At 42.1% G+C, this 19,635-nt stretch overlaps 1 protein-coding gene and 1 long non-coding RNA gene across 3 annotated transcripts in view; one reads left to right on the top strand and one right to left on the bottom strand.

Annotated features, from left to right (window-relative positions):
• Positions 1 to 19,635, bottom strand: part of LOC108176049 (uncharacterized) — a 384,299-nt gene that overhangs the window by 258,090 nt on the left and 106,574 nt on the right. The gene's annotated exons all lie outside the window — the stretch shown is intronic.
• On the top strand, positions 1,348 to 10,501 carry LOC149124829 (uncharacterized). Its single transcript, XR_016211593.1, has 4 exons — positions 1,348 to 1,498; positions 4,088 to 4,234; positions 8,068 to 8,210; positions 10,239 to 10,501. It is a non-coding gene; the product is annotated as an uncharacterized LOC149124829 (long non-coding RNA).

Here is a 19,635-nt window from a genome sequence, read left to right as displayed (position 1 = left end):
CCACCCGCCCTTCCAACGAACTGATGGCACATTTCTGTACCAGACCTGTTTTCTTATCTGAAAACTGGCAATTGGAATAGCACCCACTTTGAAGAGTTGCCATGAGGATTAAATGAGTGAATACCTGCAAAGTGGGGCCAGCATTGTGGCTCAGCGGGTTAAACCACCACTTGCAATGCAGGAATCCCCTATCAAATGCTGGTTTGAGTCTCAGCTCTTCTGCTTCTGATCCAACTTATTGCTAATGTGTCTAGGAAGGCAGTGGAAGGTGACATAAATACTTGGGTCCCTGCCACCTACATGGGAGAGACCACGATGGAGGTCCTGGCTCCTGGTTTTGCCCTGGCCTAGACCTGGCTGTTGTGGCCATTTGGGGAGTGAACCAGCAGACAGAAGATCTCTGTCTCTCCCTCTCTTTCTCTGTCTCTTCCCCTTTCTCTGTTGCTCTGCCTTTCAAATCAATCAATCAATCTTTAAAAATACATGCAAAATGCTTAAAACAATGCTTGGCATGTAAAACACTCAGTAATGTCGCATCTTATTTTTGTAATTGTTGTTTACAGATAAAATCTCTGGCTATGTAAAAAGCCAAGAAAATCAACAGAAAAATGTTTATAATTTGCCAAAATAATCTATTGAAATGTATAACTTTCCCAATACTAAAGTTACAAAGAAAACAAAATGTAAAATAATCTCAGCTGTAATTAAAGGTAGAAATTAATAAAATGCTATGGCTCATCTGAAAATGTGGCAAAGATCGCAATGAACAGTTACACTGATCTCATAGATCCTTTAAAAACACTCTTTAAGGCGGGCATTTGACTGAGTGGTTTAGGCTGCCAGTTAAGATGCCCATGTTTCATGTTGGAATATCTGGCGACAGCTCCAGCTCTCTGTTAATATGCACTTTGGGAGAAGGTAGGTAACACTCGAGTACTTTGGTTCCTGCCACGTATGTGGGAGGCTTGGATCACCTTCCTGTTTCCCAGCCCTGATGGTTATTGGCATTTGAGACACAAACCAGCAGATGGGAGCTCTCTGTCTCTCCATTTCTCTGTCTCTCAAATAAATAAATAAAAATTTAAAACACAACAATTGCAAGAGAAAGTGATTTTTAAAAAGGAAAACTTTACATAAATTTCAAGACTGTTTTGCACCAAAATAAGCTTATCTTTTAATTGCATTTTCCCTGAATTCTTTGAAGTTTCTCATAGTTAAAATTGTATGCACTTTCTAGTAAATGTTCCAAAAAGGGAGGTTGAATGCCTCTTACCAGCTATGCATTGGCTAGAACAAATAGGAAATTTCTGCTGGCCACTATCACTTTAAGTGAGGCTTGCAGGGCTAGAATCACCTAGAAACCCAACCTCAGGCTGTTAGAAGCCTTGTTAGAGTCTGGTCATGTCTCTTAGTGTGGGATTCGGATGGAGCTGTCCTGTGCCCAGAGTTCTGCAGCATTGGGAGAGAGGAGCTGGCAGGCTGCAAATATAAAGAAAAGGTAAGGAGGGGTCGCTGCTGTGGCATAGTGGGTAAACGCTCCGCTGGCAATGCTGGCGTCCCATGTGTGCACTAGTTTGTGTCCCAGCTGCTCCACTACCAATCTAGCTCCCTGCTAAAGGTGTTGGGAAAACAGTGGAAGATTTCCCAAGTGCTTGAGTCCCTGCAACCCACATGAAAGACCTGATGAAGCTTCTGACTCCTGACTCCTGGCTTTCACCTGGCTCAGCCTTGGCCATTGCAGCCATTTAGGGAGTGAACCAGTGGAAGGAGAGAATCTCTCTCTCCCTCTGTATTCTGACTTCCAAATAAAGAAATCTTTTTTTTTAAAGGTAAGGAAATGGAAAGGCTAATTACCTCATTGATCTGCTTACATGTGATGAAACAGTATACTGTACCCCATAGAAATGAACAAGTCTTATATGTTCTTCTATTTTTTTTTTTAATTTTTGAAGTTCTCAGTAGAAATACGTGATGACCAAGGATTAGTTTCTTAAAGCTGCTCTAATGAAGTGGTACAAACCAGGTAGCTTACATGGCAGAAATGAATTGTCTCAGCTGGCACTGTGGCTCACTAGGCTAATCCTCCACCTGTGGCGCCGGCACCCCAGGTTCTAGTCCCAGTTGGAGCGCCAGATTCTGTCCCGGTTGCCCCTCTTCCAGTCCAGCTCTCTGCTGTGGCCCGGGAGTACAGTGGAGGATGGCCCAGGTGCTTGGGCCCTGCGCCCGCATGGGAGACCAGGAGGAAGCACCTGGCTCCTGGCTTCAGATAGGCGCAGTGGGCTGGTCATAGCAGCCATCTGGGGGTGAACCAACGGAAGGAAGACCTTTCTCTCTCTCTCTCACTGTCGAACTCTGCCTGTCAAAAAAATAAATAAAAAAAAAAAGAAAAAGAAATGCATTGTCTTACAGCCCTGGAGATGCAGAAGCATGGCAGAGGTGGTCCTTGCTGAGGGCCTCAAGGGAGACTCTGGTCCAGACCTCTCTTCCAGCTTCTGGTGTTGCTGTTGATTTTTAGTGCTCCTGGACTTGTAGAAACAGCCTTCGGGTCTCTGCCTTTGTGTACACATGGTGTATGTGTGTAGTACCCACAGGCAGACTTCTGCCCCCACCTTAAAGATTTATTTATTTGAAAAGCAGAGTTACAGAGAAGCAGAGAGATCTTCATCCATTGGTTCCCTCCCCAAATGGCTGCAACAGCTGGAGCTTGGCCATTCTGAAGCCAGGAGCTGGGACTGGAACCAGCACTCATGTGGGCTGTCAGTGCTGCAGGTGGAAGCTTCACCTGCTATGCCACAGCACTGGACTCACCCCCTCATTTTTTTTTTTTTTGACAGGCAGAGCTAGACAGAGAGAGAGAAAGGTCTTCCTTTTTCTGTTGGTTCACTCCCCAAATGGCTGCTACGGCCGGCGCGCTGTGCTGATCTGAAGCCAGGAGCGAGGTGCTTCCTCCTGGTCTCCCATGCGGGTGCAGGGCCCAAGCACTTGGGCCATCCTCCACTGCCTTCCCGGGCCACAGCAGAGAGCCAGACTGGAAGAGGGGCAACCAGGACAGAATCTGGCGCCCCAACCGGGACTAGAACCCAGTGTGCTGGTGCCGCAGGTGGAGGATTAGCCTAGTGAGCCACGGCTCTGGCTCACCCCCTCCTTTAAAAAATTTATTTATTTGAAAGGCAGAGTTACACACACACACACACACACACACACCAACCAACATTTGCTGCTTGGCTTCCCAAATAGCTGCAGTAGCTAGGGCTGCACCAGGCAAAAGCCAGGAGCCTGGAACTCTATCCAGATCTTGCAGGTGGGTACAGGGGTCCAAGAGACATCTTCCACTGCCTTTCCTGGTACATTAACAGGGGCCTGGATTGGAAGTGGAGCAGCTGGGACATGAGCTGGTGCCCATATGGGATGCCAGCATTGCAGGTGGTGGCTTTATCTGCTTGCAATGCTGACCGCTAAAATTCTTCTTTTTAAATGAAGTCTATGACATGGGAAAATGCACCAAATACAATGCTGAGTATGAACATTCTGTTGTTAAGCTGAATACTGTACCCTAGTTAGAAGGTGATTCTAATCACCAAAATCTTTATAACCTATATCCCTGAATGGTAGGATTACACATTAGTTTTGACTTTAGTTTATGTATTTTTGTGTCCATGAGTAAAAGAGTTTATATTTAGAAGTATATTTCCATCTATATTTTTAAAATATACAGTTTAAATATGTATTTATTTCATCTACTTGCAAAGCAGAGAGCAAGTGGAGGAGGGGAGAAAAAGAGCGAGTGCACACATGAATGAAAATTCTTCCATTTGCTGGTTCATTCTCCAAATGCCCATAACAATAGGGGCTGGACCAGGAGCCTCAATCCCAGTCTCTCACATAGCTGGCAGAGGTCCAAGTGCTTGTGCAGTCATTGGCTGCCTCCCAGGGTGCACTGGCAGGAAGCTGATATGGGATGAGGATATCCCAGGCAGCAGCTTAATCCGCTGTCCCTAAGAAGATTTTGGCCCCGTGTCTCCCAGACCTTGGCCATCCTCTGCTCCTGGTTTGAGCGGTCAGACCCATCTGACTTCCTTGTTCACAGGTGTTCTCCGCCATCTTCCAGAGGACTTCGTTGCCACAGTGAAGGCGTACAATGCCAGGATCCAGAAGAGCTTGGGTTCCTTCCTCCTGACTGTTTCTAAGCTGGCTGATGGGAGCCAGGAATACCGACTCCCTCTTTCAGAAATAGGTAAGAGGAACAGAAGGCCCATAAAGTAAAACATATCTAACTATGCTGAGATAAAACGGAAGTTTGGAAGATAAAGACATAACTATTGCAAAGAGAATATACAAAAAAACAAACCCCCTAAAAATCCTTCAGTTTATGCTGTGGAAATTTTACCCTGATAAGAATCTTTTATTGTCCGGAATTAGGTAAGTCACTGTAGATTTCATTTGACACTAAATGCTTAAAATAGTTCTATTTTTTTTCTGGTACAATCATGAAGAAGCACCCCATTGCTTGGTCTTAATTTATTATAGAATATTTCTTTACCTATTGATATTATTTGTCCTTTAGTGGATAGTGACACTCTCCACTTAGTTCAACTTTTCAATGTGAATAGCTTTGAAACTATGAGAAGAGGCATGTTGGCATATTTCTTTAGAACCATCAGTGCGTTGTGACTCCCTCAGTACAAAGTGGGCGGTGAGGGAGATAAGGCATCGCCCATCTGATTCAGGAAGGGACAAAACTGCACAAGAAAGAAAATGACAAAAATATAAAGAAAAATAATGAATCTATGACAAATTAAGGTTCTGGAAGCAGGTCTTGCACTCAGTGTCCTTAGCAGGGAGACAGAGAGAGCTAAGAAGATGTGCGAATGTGGCAGGATTCTGTTTTCATTCACTTCCCCTAGAAACAAGGAGAAAACCATGGTTCTGGTGGGCTGCTTTGACTTCTTCCTATTTCAGGATCCATGATTATATTGGAATATGGAAGGCTTGTGAGGGACAAGGCAAAATGTTGGCCTTTTCAGCCAGGGAGTGAGAAGTTCACCAGTCATGGGTCAGTTTCATGGGAAAGAACCCAGTGTCTCCGAGCCATGGCTGTCATCCAGAATTGGAGGGGTGTGGTGCAGTGGGGCGGTGATCTCCTTTTCCTCTGGGGTGACTTCTGGGGTTGGCAGGGTGAGACCCTTCCCCGCCTCCATGGATGTCCAGATCCTCATCTGAGGAGCCTGAATGTTTTGTGGCAAAGGGAGGATGAAGCCTGCAGATCAAATCACATCTTCTGATCTGCTGCTCTTGGCTTGGGGAGACGCGCAGACTGTCTGGGTGGACCTGATGAAGAGGGAGGCAGGAGCATCAGAGTGAGAGGGCCATGGCATGGGAAGAGTTAACCGACCAGCTGGCTCTGAAGGTGGGAGGAACCAGAGAGACAGCTTCTAAGAGCCCTCCCAGGACACCCAAAAAGAACAAGCAGAGAGCCCTGTTATGACTTGCTTTAGCCCAATGACACCAATTTCCACCTTCTGACAGATTTGGCTTATGTTACGCCACAAAGATGGTGTCAGTTTCTTACATCAGCATTAGGAAACTAATAGAACTTCCAAGAAGAGCCATGTGCACAAGAGATGACAAGTAACAGGCAACATGTTTTTGCTGTTGTTGTTGAGGTGAAATTCATGTGGCATTCTTTAAGATGTACAAGCCAGAGGTATCTGATACAGTCAGATTGTGCAACCCCTTCCTCAGGTTGCTGTGTGTGGCCACAGGATTGGCTTGGTCCAGCTTCTTGCACCATCACAGGAAGGAATTCAAGGAAGAGACGTAGGTAGAGGCCAATAGACAAGCAAGATTTATTTACGTGAGAAGTGAAAGTATACAGGAAGGAGTGCAGGCAAAGCCAGGAGAGAGAGTTGCAATCAACATGGCTTGGGGGCTGTCTTTTTATACCATTTGGAGGAATAAGGGCTGTGGGCCTTAATCAGACATTCAAATTTGTGGAGTTTGGAGTGCCACCTGCTTCCTTGCCCTTTGAAATCAGAAGTGTCATGCTGTCAGGTGTGTGATGGGAACAGGAGTGTCACCCATGGTAATATTAGTGACCCTGTGTTGAGCTGAAGATCATCATGGGGGCACAGCCTGCAGCCATATTGAGTATTTCTAACTGGCACTGGTTCTAAGTTGCAACACTGCAGAACCTGCAGTCCTCCGCTACACAGAAGGGGTGGGGGGCTGTGCATGGAAAGGGGATTTAAGTGGTGCGGGGGCAGGCAGTTTGGTAAGTGTGGGCCAGATCGTCACAAGGGCTGGGGCTGGCAGACCTCAGTTCCTCTCTGCTCTTGCTACCTCCCTGCCTCCGTCAAGATGATCACAAAGGTTAAACATCAAAGGATTATTCTTTATAGGAAAAATAAATCCAAGTTATACATTTAATTGTGGAGGCTTAAGGGTCAGGCATTAAACCTTGGTATTCATAGTCCCCTCCTAAACTTGGAATCAAATGAGCAATTAATGTGGGAGTCCTAGGGATGAGACTGAGTAAGAGAACATGATTTTCACGTTCAGTGAAATAAAGCAAAGCCCTGAGTAGAACACTTGTCCATCCCCCAGGTAGAACTACAGTGCCTGTCTCTTTTAGATGAATGGGGAAGACAGTAGAATCTATCTCCCTAGTGGTCACATGGACCTGAAATACAGAAAGATCAAAGAAAGGCACAGACTGATAGGGGAAGACACAGAGAAGTGTGTGTTAAAAAAGTAAAGAAAAAAGAGACAAAAGCGATGTAGAGACATTCGGAGAGAGAAAGAGATGAGAAACAAACACAGGAAGATTGTCAGACAGATGGAAATGGAGATGTAAATAGATAAATGCATGGATACAAAGACAGAAGGAGAGAGACAGGAACACAAAGTACAGAGAAAGCTGTGAGGGAAAGAGGAACAGAGGATGGGGTGGGCTTTCGGTGCAGCCGTAAAGTCACTGTTGGGACACCTGATCCCACATCTGAGTGCCTGGTTCAAGTCCCAGCTATTCCACTTCCCATCCAGCTTCCTGCTAATGCACAAGCTGGGAGGCAACAGATGATGGCTCAAGCACTTGGGTCCCCGCCACCCACGAGGGAGACCTGATGCAGCTCCAGGCTCCTGGCTTTGGCCCCGTGCCAACTGTTACAGGCATTTGGGGTGTGACTCAGTAGATGGAAGATTCATGTCTGTCTCTCCACCTTTCAAATAAAATAAAAAGAAAGCTTTTAAAAAGAGGAAGAAATGGGACAAGGAGGAGCAGAAAGAGGAAGACACAGAAGAGAGTGAATCATTCACAGAGGGAGAGCAGGACACATGGGATTCAAGAAATCAGCACACTAGAAGCACGGAAGGAAGACATGGGGACGGTGGAGAGAGAGAGAGAGAGAGAGAGAGAGAGAGAGAGAGAGAGAGAGAGAGAGAATGATTTGATTGGACATTGAGTATCTTCCTCTACCAGACCCACTGTTCAGGCCTGCGGTGAGATGGGTGAGCTGCACAGGGACCGGAAGTGTCCCTCTCCACTTTTGCCTCCTGGTGAGGGAAGTGGGACTTCCTTGCCATCTGCGGGTGTATGCACAGTAGAGTTAACACAGGAGAGTAGGCGGCGAAGCCAGCTTTAACTCCATTATGCGAAACTTGGCAGCTGTAATACTCCCCTGCGTCTTGAGAGGAATCTGAAAATGAAGCCATTGTAGAGGGCAGGTAGGTGACCCCAGTTTTTGAGCTCAGGTCCTTGGATCCAATAGGGCTCAATGAAGCATCTGCATCCCCCTTAGTAAACAGTGTCCACGTAAGTTCGCAGTAGGTGGACGCACGGAGCCGCCACATGGGACCACCGAGTGGTAGAGCCACTAGCAGATGCTAGAATGAGTTTGGTTTAGGGAGAAGAAAGTCTTCACAGTGGTGATCCAGCAATACAATCCCCAGAGTGTTTGCTTAAAACAAACCTCCAATAAATTTTCTGGTAATAATGGTATAAATGAATTTGATTAGTTTCAAATGGTTTATGTTTCATAGGAGAATGGTTTTCCATTTGCTTCTTCCTAGACTTTTCGGGTAAAGAGTGTGAAGACTCTGAGCTGGTGTCTCATCTGATGCCCGGGACTGAGAGCAGATCTGCTGTCTCCCCATTTGCTTGTCTGTCCAATATCATGGATCAGGATTTGTTTGGTGTTCATGTGACAAATGATGTAAGTCCATTTTGTTGTGACAATTTCTTTCATTCTGTTTATTCATCGATGAGAAATAGCCTTTATCTGATTAGAACACTAGGTCAGTGTCCATGTCTGAATAGTGATGCTTCCCAGTGGCGTGGGAAAATACTTTTAAAATAAAAAATACCAGGAAAACAGGAAGGTTTCTCAGTCACCATGGCATTAGTCAGCTTTTCTATACTACAGTGAAATACCAGAGGCAACTCACTCTGGTAAGGAAAAAAGTTTGTTTAGCTCACAGGTTTGGAGGTTCAAGTCTGGGGACCTGGTGCAGACCCTGGTGAGGCTCTGTGTTGTGTGTGCAGGAAAGATCATGTGGTGAGCCAGGAAGCAGAGCGCCTGGGCCCGAGCTCAGGTGTTTGGAACAACCCGCATCACCCGAAGGCCTCCCACTCAGCCCCACCTCCTAAAGGTTTCCCCTCCTCCTAATGCCACCACCTTAGGGAACAGGCTTCTACCATGGGGGCCTTTTGGGGACATGCGACATCCAAAGCCATATCCGGACCACAGCAGCTGTATGCACTGCCTCTCATAAGCCCCTGCTACTCCAGGTGTGAACCAAGGAGACCTGTGCCGTCCACGTCACCTGCCAGCAGTGCAGTCTCGGGAGCATCTCTGGGTGTGAAGTCCAGAGTGCACACTGGAGTTAGATCCTGCTGTCAGTCATTTGAGGGCAATGTGTTTTGTTTCTCCTTGTTTTTATTTTTATTTTTATTTTTATTTTTTCATGTCTGAATGCATAGAGTGGTGTGTTGTGCAGCATGGAGATATGAATGATTCAGCATGAGCCAAAGAGGTCACTGTGGCATAGTCAGACTTCCAGTCCTGACTGTCCCTGGACAGTTTATTCAGGTAGCAAGTTGACAGGAAATGAGCCCTGATGACTGGGACTGTGTCACTTGCCACGATCTGGTCATTGTGTCCTGGAAAGCAGTATAAGAACAGATATTGTGGAGTGTGGGGAAGAACAACACTCTCACTGTGTATTGTTGCCAAGATAAAGCTTGGACATTCAGAAATATTTTCTTCAGGGAGAATTAATCTAAGAAATATTCGTAATATGTTTCTGAAGTTGTAAAAGTGGCCGTGTAAATTATTTTACTTATTGAAAGGCAAAGTTACAGAAAGAGAGAGAGAGAGAGAGATCTCCCATTTGCTGATTACTCCCCAAGTGGCCAAAATGGCTGGGGCTGGGGCTGGGCCAGGCCAAAGCCAGGAGCCCAGAGCCTTTCCCAGGTCTCCCACGTGTGTGCAGGGGCCCAAGTACTTGGGCCATCCTCCACCACCTTCCCAGGCACTCTAGCAGGGAGCTGGTTTGGAAGCAGAGCAGCTGGACTGCGAACAGGTACCCATATTGGATGCAGGCACTGAAGGCAGTGGCCCAACCTGCTACACCACAACAAAGGCCTGACCACGTAAAATTAATTCTAAATAAATTGGAGCCATCATTTCCATGCTTTCAAAAACAGTTTTGATATTTTAAGTGCTTATTTTATCTGGTCAGTCATATTATAGTTTTGGGAAATTTGGTACACTGTTTACTGTCTGATACTAGTACTAAACATGTATTGAGTTATTGTTTTATTTTTAATGATTTATTTATTTATCTGTGAGGCAGAGTGACAGTGGGGTGGGGTGAGAGATACTGTCTCATTCTCCAAAAGGCTACAGAAGCTGGGGATGGGCCAGTCAATAGCCAGGAGCCAGGACCATCTTCTGGGTCTCCCATGTGGGTGGCAGGGGCCCAAGCTCTTGGGCCGTCCTCCACTGCTTTCCCAGGCACATCAGCAGGGATCTGGATGGGAAGCAGAGCAGGTGGTCTAGAAAAAGCACTTCGATGTGGTGAGCCTTTATTGCAGGTGAGACTTAACCTGCTGTACAATGCTGCCTCCTGGGTTATTGTTTTAACTAGCTACCTACAATGAACCATGGTGACCAGATTTTATAATAAAGGTCACTTTAAGAGAAAAATGTGAGTAACCTGAGGCCTCCGTGTACCCTCAGGCTAACGAATACTCAGTGTGGATGTCAGCAATGTTCCTCTCCTTTGCTTGAACAAATGGGATCAAAGTGGCTGGAAGTATTTTTTGAACGCCTATGCACTGGACTTCTACAAGCATGGTTCCCTGTTCTCATTGGCTTCAGACAACTGGTATGACTGCTCCTACTTTAACATGCTCCAGATACATCTGTGTGTTTGTGTAATGGAGGTTAAGGGGGCTGATGCATTGCTATGGTTTCTGTGGCATTAATTTTAAGATGCAGTGTTTAAGAAGGGTAATTAAGAGGCAGTTTGTTTTGAACAATTACAAGTTTTTTTTCCTAGAGATGAAGTCTACATGATATAAAATTAACCATTTTTAAGTGAGTAGTACAGTGGCTTTAGGTATATTTGCAGCATTGTGCATGCACTGCTGCTATCTAGTGACAAAACATGCTCATACACCAAGGGTAAGTCCCTGACCTTCAAGGAATAATTCCTGTCCTCTCTCTGACACTGCCAGTCTGCCCTCTGGCTCCGTGGGTTTGCCTTGGTCTGATGGCTCAAGCAATTGGGCTTCTGCTCTCCCTGAGGGAGACCTAGATTGAGTTCCTGGCTCTGAGCCCCCGTCACTTTAGGGATTTGGAGAGTGCACCAGCAGAATGGAGTACATGATATCTCTCTTCTTCTTCAGTAATCAAATAAATATTTTTATTTAAGTTTTTCAAATTAAATAAGTAAACAAGGCACAGAATCTCTGTCCCAAAATGATACTCTGCTTCGTGTCTCTTCAGAAGTCTCAGGTAAGAAATGCACACCAAGTATGTAAATAAAACCATTTGGGTACTACCATGAAGATATCATAGGATGTGTAATAAAATACTGGGGACATGGGGGTACACTTTGCCAGTATTTCAAGGGGAGTCATTTGGAGAAGACATCTGAGAAGGACGTAGTCACACAGAGATTTGTGAGGATACCGCAGTGAGTAGAAAGGAGAGTGAATGCGAAGAATGTGGCATGTGGATGAGCACGTTGTGTTGAGTGAACAGAAAAGAGCAGACAGGGCTGGAGCAGAGGTCAGCAGGGGGGAGCAGAAGATATACTGTGATATATCTATCTATCTATCTATCTATCTATCTATATATATATAGATATATATACCTATATATACCGTGAAGATATACCGTGATCAGGGTCCTAATGACATAGGGTGACTTCTGGTCAGGAATTGATGAAAACTTTAGACTGAGTCCTGGGCCTCAATGGTTTGTGCATTTATTCCTTCCCCTTACATCTTTTGAGCAGGCAGGGTTCAGCTCCTCAAATACAGATTCGATTCGTTAGAGGAGTAGCTTTACAGAGAGATCTGTCATGGTCCTGGAAATTTTGGAGCTCACCTCCCATGGATTTCAATTCTGTTTTTCCCTGAACTACCAAGGGTAAACACTGAGGCTGCCTTTAAAACTTCTCTAACATGAGTTAGCAGACAGAGCAGTCAACGACATCTGGCAACATGAACTCACATGTCAATATAACTAGATGTTTCAGAACAAAAAGCAAACACTGTAGAACATAGATTATGCATAAGAAATAGGGTTACTGGGAGAAGAAAAAAAGCATGCAAACAATCCTAAAATATTTCTGAAGTATTAGGGAAAATTTTAGCAACATGAAACCATGTGAGAAATAATGGTCTACAAAGATATAGTAGTTCCATTAAAGTAGAACTGAAACTGGGGAGTCAGAAGAACAGATTGAAGAATTCTCTTAAATATCTTCCAAATAGAAGTAGAGATGATATACATATTATATATTCAGAATACATACATTATTATGCTATATATTTTATGTCATATTAAGTATGTTGTTAATATATTTCATTATTTATATATGTGTGTGTAATAAAAGCCAACAATATATAATATAAAAGCAGCATCGGTAGCATCATGAAAACAGAAATATTAGGAAATGGAACCTAAAAACAACTATCTGTAAATACTAGAGGAAATAATTGAGATATATTTCCCAGTTCTACAAGTATTTCTCAGGTGGAAGAGGTCCCCAGTGTCCCACACAAAACCAAAAGAACAGGCTAATAACACCCAGGCTAATAACAAATTTATGAGAGTTAAAAACAACTAAATGCTGGAAGCTTAAAAATGAGAATAAGGTTATTCATGAAGGAATACACATTTGATTGACATCAGAATTTCATTAGTAACTTTGGTTGCATAAGTTCTGACCACAGAGCAGTCATTACTAGAGGTATGGAGTGTAGATGGGGAAAGAGGGAGTCTGGATGACAGGGACCAATCAGAATCAGCTAGAAAAGAATGAGCTCCTAGTGTCATGTGGCACACCATGGGGACTCCAGGTCATAGTAAACTAATAGATATTTTATGAACAAATAGAAGAAGGGAGCTCCCAGCCTCCAATCATAAAGTAATGTAGAAGAAGGGGAAACACTGCTTACTCTGATTTAATCAGTACCTATTGTTTACATGGATGGAAATGTCACATTACAGCCCACAAATATGTACAACTATTGTTGGTAATTTTTTTTTACAAGCTGAAGGGGAAAAGTTTGATCCTAAAATTTTATATCCTTCTAAGATACCATATACATGTGAGAGTATAATAAAAATATTTTCAGGGCGAGCATTTGGCCAAGGATTTAAGACACCTGTTAGGACATCCATGTCCCACATCAGGTTGTCTGGGTTCAGTTCCTATTCCAGCTCCCTGTTAATGCAGACCCCAGAAGGGAGAAGTGGGTGCTCAAGTGACTGGGTCCTTTCCCCTTGTGGGAGATCTGGATTGAATTCCTGGCTCACAGCTTTGCCCTGGCTCAGTCCTAGCCCTCACTGGCATTTGGATGTGAACAACAGATGGGGTCTCTTTCTTTGACTCTCTCTGCCTCTTGCAATCATAAAAACTAAAAATTAAAATATTTCAGGCATGACTGGCCTCAGTAAATTGGCACATCAAAACTCAAATTCAAAACTTTTTTCTAAATAGTATATAAACAAGAAAATAAAGAAAGTTCAATATGTTGTTAGAGATAGGAAGTTAAGTATAATCAAATACATTGGTAACATTATTTGTCCTAAAGAAATGTTAGGTCCATCATGCCAAGCAACTTCATTCCATTGTGGCAAGTAAAAGATGCATGATATGCTTTCATTTTTTTAATTTGCTGATACTTGGTTTATAGGCTGGCGTATCAACTATCCTAGAAAGTTCCATGAATAGATGAAAAGAACGTGTATTCTGAAACTGTGGGGTGAAAGGATCATTAGATATCAGTTAGGTCTATTTGATCCATAGTATATATTAGCTCTGTTGTTTCCTTGTTGATTTTCTGTCTAGTTGATCTTTCCATTGATGCAAATATTGTGTTGTTGTCTATGTTTCATTAGATCCATTAACAGTCATTTTAACAGTCATTTTAAACAGCCAGACTCACTGGCATTGGATGCATTTATACTTATTACAGTCACATCTTCCTTTAGAATTATCCCTTAATCATTGCTTGGTGCACTTATTGTCTCTTTTAACAGATTTTGTGTTACTGTCTAGTTTGTCTGATATTAGGATAGCTATATCTGCTCAACTTTGCTTTCTGTTAGCATGGGATTTTTTTCCATCCTTTCACTTTCACTCTGCAGACATCTTAGTTGGTGAGGTGTGCTTCTTGTAGGCAGCACATAGATGGGTCTTGTTTTTAATCCATTCAGCCAGTCTGTATCTTTTAATTTGAAAATTTAGGCCATTTACATTAAGGGCTATTATTGATAAGTAACAACTTGGTCTTATCATTTTTCTGTAAATATTCCTATGGTATGCTTTGGATTTCTTTTGTACTTCTACTAAGAGATTTTCTACCTGTGCATTCTTTCACAATAGTGACTATCTTTCTAAAGCATCATTTGTAAGTCTAGATGAATATTGACAAATTCTTTCAATTTCTGTTTGTATGCATTGCCTTTATTTCACCTTCATTCATAAATGAGATCTCTTTAGGGTACAGTATTCTGGTTTGATCTTTTTTTAAGGCTTGGATTATGTCTCTCCATTCTCTCTTAGCCTGTAGAGTTTCTGAGAAATCAGATTTGAGTTTTATTTGATATCCTTTAAAGTAATCTGACATTTCTCTCATGAACTTTTTAGAATCCTTTTGTTTTATTGTTCAAAATTTGACTACAATGTGTCATGGTGAAGTTCTTTTCTGGGCATGTCTGTTAGGAGTCCATGTGCCTCATGTTCTTGGATGTCTCTTTATTTCTCCAAATTAGGGAAATTTTCTATAATTATTTCACTAAAGAGGCCTTCTAATCAATTCTCTGTTTCTATACCTTCAGGAAATCCTAAGACCTATATGTTTGATAGTATCCCATAAATTTCAAACATTGTTTTCAATTTTTTCTAATTTCTCCTCTTGTTCTGGTCTCACTGGCAAATTTCCAAAGATTTTTCTTCTAGCTCAGATATTTTTCTTCTGCCTCACCAAATCTGTTGTTAAGGCTTTCCTGTATTTTTCATATTGAATACTTCATTTCTAATATTTCATTTTGATTTCTTTTTAAATCTCAATCTCATGGGAAAATTTATCCTGCAAGTCATGTGTAGATGTCTTTAGCTAGTGAATTTGCTTCTCACTGCTTCTGAGAAAACCTAAGATTATTCTTTGGATTCCATTTCAGGCATTTCACCAATCTCTTCCTCTTTACATTCTAATATTGATGTGTCGCTTTGCGCCTTTGTGGGATTCATATTGTCTTCCTTATTATTCTTGTTTCTTGAATTTCTGTACTTATTTTTAGGCATTTGTGGAAATACATATTGGTTTTCTCCTCTGATGGGTTTTATCTTTGAACTATGCCTCTGTGACTAGTGAAGTGTCTGCTCTTTTAGTGAATACTCACAGACGTGTGCTGGCTATGGCCAGGGAGCTTTGTTCAGTGTTCCAGGATGGGGCAAGTATCCAGGTTACCATCCAAGTTGGGCATGGTAGATTTCTTCTATTGTCAGCAGAGGGTAGGGTATGATCACTTCTGTTGTCCTAATTACACCCTCATCTCCCTTTTCCAAGATGATCAATGCCCAGTGTTAGCCCACAGTGGGTGTAACATTCACTTTTGCTTTCAAATGAACCATACAACCTGTGCAGTCCTCAGTATGAGCACAGATCCCTCTGCAATGACCTATAACAGGCAATCTGGGAGCTCCAGTCCTTTGAACTGGCACAGTGGTTACCCAGAGACCCAGCTACACTCTGGGTCCTATCTTGTCATCACAGAGTTCCTACAGTCTCAGCACACAAGGCTACCACAGTCACAGGGTACAGAGGATCTGCTCTGCTATGCTATCCTGTCCATTATATGAAGAGAGCAGAGACATTTCTAGAGCCAGCTGCTTGTGGGTGCTCTGCCTTGGCAGTTTGAGCCCCAGAGCCTGTGACATGTTGAGATGCTGGGGCATCTCAATGTCCTACACAGATGCCCAGCCCCATGTCAAAACTTCCAACCAGACTCAGTCAATGGGGGACACAAATGTTTCCCTCTGGTGAAATCCCCTGATCACATGCATGCACTAAAACCATCCTAGATGCTACTGGTGTCAAAATATCGCCTTCTCCTCACCAGTTGCTGGGCACTTTTGTGAGGTATGGGGAAAAGAAATATGCTTTTCTTTTATAGTTCAAGTGGGTACCCCACCCTGTTAGGGTTGCAGGCTGAACTCAAAGACAGTGTGGTCTGCAATGCTCTTCCTCAGGCAGTATCACCAGTGGCATGGGCTGCTGAAGTCTCTGCACTCACCGTGTTCTCCAAAGCTTGCATATCTTCCCACTCGCAGCTGCAGGGATCATGTTTGGTGTCCCTATTCATTGCTGTACACCCTCATTCTAAATGCTGATCCACATCAGCCCTCTTCCTTCTGTAGAATATCCACTGCCAATTTCTCTCCAAACTCTCCCCTGGGAATGCACTTCCTATGCTTTGTTCCTGCTATTTCCCCCCTAGTCTAAAGCAGTGTATTTTTTCCCTATTAAGCCACCTTGAAATCCCCAGAAACATCTCTTTTTACTATCAACCTGCTTGCCAGATGCCAAGTCTAATGTAATTAATATAATATTAATTACAGAAATCTCCATAAATACAAATAAAAATTTCAGGGACAGAAGGAAAGAGATTGATGTAAAGGATTACTTAAACTGATGAAGAATCTATAAGTCACCCATAGTTATCCCTAAACTAAAACATATTGTGGGGGCAGGTGCTTGGCCTAACAGGTAAGATGTCAATGTCTCACTTCAGAGTACCTGGGTTTGATGCCTCATTTTGCTGATAACTCAAAACTTCCTGCTGATCCCAATCCTTGAATGTGGTGGAATGGGAAGGCCATGCCAAGATGGTCACTGGCAAGCGAGTACCAGTTACTCAGGAACGGCTTCAGAACACACCTGGCAAATGAGTCTGCCTGGCAATAGGCAGTGATTTGTTATGGCATAAACCGCCCCTTGACTGGATTGGCTGCCTCGGCTATATAAGCTGCTGCACCAACTGAAATAAATGAGTCTGTGGGCTGCTCGCTTCTGGCCCACTTTCACCTAACTCCTGGTGTCTGTGTGGTGACAATGCGCCTCTTGCCCCCACCATGCTCCTCCTCTCAAAATGAATCCACAGCAACACTTGAAGGCAGTAGTGAAGGCTAACATAATTTGGTTCCTGCCACCCACACCAGAGACTTAATTTGGTATCATTTTTAAGATAAGGCAACTGCTGCACAGAGTAAAATAGAATTCACAACAGATTATCAGAAGAAAACAATCATTCTACTGAAATTGTAGTATGACAAGGGGAAAAACAAATGAGAGCTGTTAATGGCCAATTAGAACTAGTACACCAAGAATAAGTCTAAGCTATAACAACTAAAATAAGATTAAATTCACCAGCTAAGAGGATGAGTCTCTAAAAATAGATTAGAAGACAAGATCAAACAACATATTGTTTACATGAGATGCACAAAGAGACTTAAAAATTTTGAAAATGAAAAGAATGAGAAAATGTTTAAGAATAAAAATCCAAAGGAAGTGGTAGTAATAATATTAATCTCATAGGATATATTTGAGAAAGAAAGGAAGAAAGAAAGGACTTATTGACAAAAACGGAATTCGTATACCAAAAAAATGTGAAAACAAATATATCCATGGAAATTATATATCCCCCAAAAATAGAAACTATGCATGAAGAAAAAATAAGTAGGCATGCATTGAAAACAAAATAAATTAGGGAATGCAGCTGGAAATTTTAATATATCTCTCTCAAATATTAACTGGTTAGACATGTAAGCATAGCCTATATAATAAAATTAGGCAATATCAGGAAAAAAAAGAACTACAGATGTACATAAAACTCTGCTTACAAAATAAAGAGTATACTATTTTCAGGCATAAAATTACTATTTGTAAAAAAGTATATCATTAATTACATTATAAATAAATATCAGAGAAATAATAGTATGCAGACCAAATACAATTATAATCCAATGCAAGTAAAAGCTGATAAATAAAATAGAAGCAAAATCAGTGCCTTTATAGCTTTAAATAAATTCATCAAAAAGAAAAATTTTAAGCATAAAAATGGATAATAAATGATTTAACTCAAGAGATGGAAAAAGATAAAAAGAAACTAAAGCTTAAATACAGATAATGATGTGAGGAGTTGAGAAAAGAAACTACAGCAATCAGAATGTAAATAAGATTCAGTTTAACCAAGTGAAGAATTAATGAACTGAAAGATAGATCAAAAGGGAAGGGATATCCAGAGTGATTCCCAGAAAATTAAAAAGTGGAAACTGGCCAAAATAGCATGAAAGAGTTGGAGATACAGAGAAATTGCAATTCTGAGAAAAAAGAGGAAAGCAGGTTAGGAAGAATATTCTCCTGCAGATACAAGAAGCCACAGTACTGGGAGACAATGCCCATACTAAACAGTGCAAATAAAATAAAGATAAAACCTTTTAGTGTATCCTGGAAATACTGTTAAAATAAATAAAATAATGAAAAAGCTAGAGAATAAAATAAAAGTTGTCTTTAAAAACATAATAAAAAAAACAGTCTATTTTCCAACAGAAAGAACGAGAGAAGAGAAAATGCAGTATGTTGAAAGTGATGAAATAATCAAAAACCTAGTTTTTCTCTGTGTGTGTGTGTAAAAGCCTTTTAAAATGAAAGTTAAGCTAACGTTTTTTATGGACCATCAAAACCTAAGAGGCTTACTCACCTGCAGGTCCTCACTAAAGCTACAATAAAGCAGTATTAAGGGCTACTGAAATGTCCTAGGGTGGGTCTCCCACACTCTGAAAGACCCACTGCTTCCTGCTCATCTGGAACAAATTGCATAATCTTAGCAAAGCCATGGGCCAGCAAGGCAATATAACACAGAAATGAGGGTTGATAATCTTGAGATAATTCAGAAAGTGTACTGCCATGCCTGCTGAGTGAGGATGGCACAGGGCAGTTTGTCTTTGATACTGAAGTCACCACATCCAGCAGAGCCCTTGTGATTCTCTGATTCAGGGCAAGTGTATTGTCATCACTCTGGAAAAAAAAAGTTGTCAAGTGGGGATAATTACCCCAGACTTCAATGCTGGCACCAACAGACATATTTTGGCTTTGCTGTTGTTTCAGGCGCTTCTGCTTCACCTTTGTTATGATAATAGTCATTTTTCTAGGGATCACAATTCAGCCAATATATATTCATGTCACTCTACTTCCTAGCACTAGAGGGAGAATCACAGGACTTGGATCAGCTCCACCAGATCCACTGTGAGAAGAATTAATGTCCAAATGCCTTGAACCTCCATAAGCCCCCTTTTAAATCAACTCTTGGGTCATTCTGGATCCTAAATATGACTGTCCATTCAGAGCCAATTTCCAGTCTCCCAGAAGGCTTGAGTAATTCGTTTTTCCCAATTTACAGTCACTCTACTAAAACCCTGTAGTGTCCTCTGAAGAATTATGATACACATGCAGGTTGTAGGGCTGGAACTTCTTACAGACACTCACCCTCCTCCCTCCTCCTGTCAAGAGGCTCTAGATTTGAGAAGTGACTTCTGCTTATAAATTGGATAAATAGGATGTGACTGTTTAGAATACTCAAGAGAGACATCTGCCCACTAGATCTAGAAGTTCTACTTTAACTTAGTATGTTTCCATGCATAGATTCTCCTAGATAAAATACCTATTTTATCTCTATGGCTCATTATGATTATTGCAGCCAATATAGTTACTGTGTGTAATTTTTCCTCTAATGTTGAAGTATTGTAACTTGACTGCCTAAAATTCCAGTATCACATTTTTTTCCTAATTGAAATCAATAAACTCATATCTTTGATAGGCTCTCCTACTATAGT

Source organism: Oryctolagus cuniculus, chromosome 8 (genome assembly GCF_051225735.1).
Source record: "Oryctolagus cuniculus isolate XC-2025 breed Fujian yellow rabbit chromosome 8, ASM5122573v1, whole genome shotgun sequence".
NCBI classification, from domain to species: domain Eukaryota; kingdom Metazoa; phylum Chordata; class Mammalia; order Lagomorpha; family Leporidae; genus Oryctolagus; species Oryctolagus cuniculus.
Note: the sequence above shows the minus strand (reverse complement) of the source record. Positions and strands in the feature narration are given on the sequence as shown.